We start from the raw sequence: 2,699 nt of genomic DNA on the forward strand, positions 1-2,699 counted from the left end.
TGGAGACCAGAAGACAAGACACAACTCCTCCCCACACACCTCCCTGGCCCCAGAATGGGGATAGTGGGGGTGGGACAGCAGGAGGCAGGAGGCTATTGAACCTCAATCCAATCCTGCAGGTTCCAGGCCTGCAAGGGAGGGCCATGGGGTGACAGGAACTTAGGGTCTACTTCCTCACCAATTTGCCTGCCGTGGAGCAGGCAGCCCCCAGTAGCAAGGGCCCCGGGCCATGGACATATTCGTGACAGAGAAGCAACTGCAGTGAGGCTGAGGGGCGATTATCCGGGCAGAATCACTGGGGTGGGGAGGCCCATGAGGTCTCCAGGGGCCAAAGCTTGACATGGCAGGAGCGGGCTCGTGAGTGAGGTCCTGAGTGAGTGCTTCAGTAGCTGGGCCCCTATCTCCTGCTGCGTACAACCCCTCCAATACCACTGCTGGTGCCTGCTCTACGGAAGTAGGCAAGAAAGCAGCCCACTTCAGTTGCTGACTTGTTTGGCCGAGGTCAGCTGGAAGACCTGGGCAACCTTGGCCATCTGTCCCAGAGGCCTGTGGGAAGAGGACGGGGGCGGGGGGGGGGGGAATGGACGGACAATGGCTTGACTGGCTTAGATCCAAGATGGTGCATTGCTTGCTTGTTTGGTCCCTCGTGAGCTGGGGGACTGCAGTGGGAGCCAGCAACTCCTTAGACTGGAGGCAGAAGCTTCTCCAGAAATTCTTTACAGCTGCCATCTCCTGAACGGGAGCTGTGCATGATAACTGGGTATGTCTTGACCTGGATCCTGGCAGCTGTGACATAAGACTGGAGCCTCTCAGCTGTCAGGGCATCAAACTGAATGGGTACCATGGGATCCAGCTCCCCATGGCACTGAAGGATGGCCAGGTCCTTGGCACTTCCATCGGCTGCTTGGGGAAAGTTCCGATGCAAGGCAGCTGACAGCTCAATGCCATGGTGCCAGCCAGAGGTAGGGGCAAGTAAGGACTGTGTAGAGGGACAGGGCCCCGCCCTGCGAAAAGCCACCCAGGGCCATTTGATTGGCAGGGATCCCATTCTTCACCTCATGTTCAATCAAAGTCTTGACGTTTTCTGCTGCCTTCTTGATGCCAACTTCATCCTCCGGGGCATCTGGATTCAGTCCCATCAAGTCAAACCAGGGAGGTATCAGTATCTTCATGGTGCACGTCACAGGGTTCCTGGGCGCATGGGGACAGATGCTCTTGACTTGAGGATGGCGGTTGGTGGAGAGTTCGTCAGCCTAGCCTTGACCTGTGTCTCCAAGTCCATGTAAAAACAAAATAAATAAATAACCGCGGCCGTTTCCCACTCAGTTCCAGATACAGCGACAACGTTGGTGAGTAGAGGCGCAGACATGGTGTTACCACTCTTACACTGCAGGGCTTCTGGCTGGTGGGGTCGCACTTCCAGGAGCTTCTGAGACCATTAGGGCAATTCTCCCCTTTCTCCCACACAGACACGCATTCTTCCCTACTTTGAAAAATTTAAGAAAAATACATGATACCTAAACTAACTTTTGTTCAAATTCATCAGAGGTCAATAAATCTCTGATTTATTGATGAGTTGTGAGCCCTGACAAAAATCCTGTCCCTGAGTTGGGCACGGTAGCGCACACCTGCAGTCCTTGCTACCTGGGAGGTTGTGGTGTGGTGATTGCTTTAGATCAGAAGCCTGTGGTTAGTCTGGACCACACACTGGGGCCCTGGACACTTCCCGTCATCAGCTGTATGCTGCAAACACTTCTTTTCCAAAGTCAGGCTCTTCAAACCGAGAAAATGAAACATCAATGCAAGCTGCAACGCCCATTTTTAATCTTTTTCAGCTGCTACTTTGTACAATTTGTTCTCATGTGTGTTAGCTAAAATATGCGATTGCTTGAATTACAATGAATTAGGTCTCGGGACACTCTAGGGAGAAGGGACACCAATTTCTAGCGAGGCAAGGTCTGCAGACTTCAGTCCTTTGGCAAAGCCACCAACCAGGGGTATGGAGTTTTCCTGGGCTAGAGAAGAGAACTCTGTGCACCCAGAACCATGAATGAATCGTTAGTGTTCTCTAGGAATGAGTTATTCTCATAGTGCCCAAGGGGCTAGATGGGCATTGATTTTCCTTCTCTGTCTCAGTCGAGTGACCTTTGACAGGATAGTGACAGAGACTATTATGACAGAATAATACTGAACTAACACTATGAACAGTTGAACATGGTGGGGCACACCTGCATCCCAGCACTCGGGAGGACAAAACAGGAGGATTTAAACTCTAATTTAGTCTGGGCCACACAGCAAGCTCTAGGACAGCCTGGGCTGTACAATGAGACCTTGACTCAAAAAGCATAAAATGAGACAAATAAAACCTAAAAATAATTAGAGATGGTTTGTTCCGAGATATTTCACCAGACTTGGGTTGCAGCTCACCTTCAAACTCTCAGGCATCTTGCAAAGTAGACCAGGCTCTTATCAGAGGCCAGAGAGGAAAGAGGAAAGGCAAGGAACCTTTCTACCAGATCCATGTGATGGCTGGATTCAGAACCACCAGGAAGACAAACATCTGGGTGTGCCTGTCAATTCCAAAGAGTTCTGACTCAGGTGGGAAGACCCGCCCTGGACATGAGAGGTTTTGTTCATGAATTGGGATCCCAGGCTGAATGAAAAGGAGAAAGTGAGAGGGGCAACAGTTTCATCTCTGC

General features: G+C 51.2%; 1 pseudogene; it reads right to left on the minus strand.

Annotated features, from left to right (window-relative positions):
- Window positions 1–636: 636 nt before the first annotated feature.
- Window positions 637–2,445, minus strand: LOC101998955 (annotated as a pseudogene).
- Window positions 2,446–2,699: the final 254 nt, after the last annotated feature.

Source organism: Microtus ochrogaster, unplaced genomic scaffold (assembly GCF_000317375.1).
Source record: "Microtus ochrogaster isolate Prairie Vole_2 unplaced genomic scaffold, MicOch1.0 UNK80, whole genome shotgun sequence".
Classification (NCBI taxonomy): Eukaryota; Metazoa; Chordata; class Mammalia; order Rodentia; family Cricetidae; genus Microtus; species Microtus ochrogaster.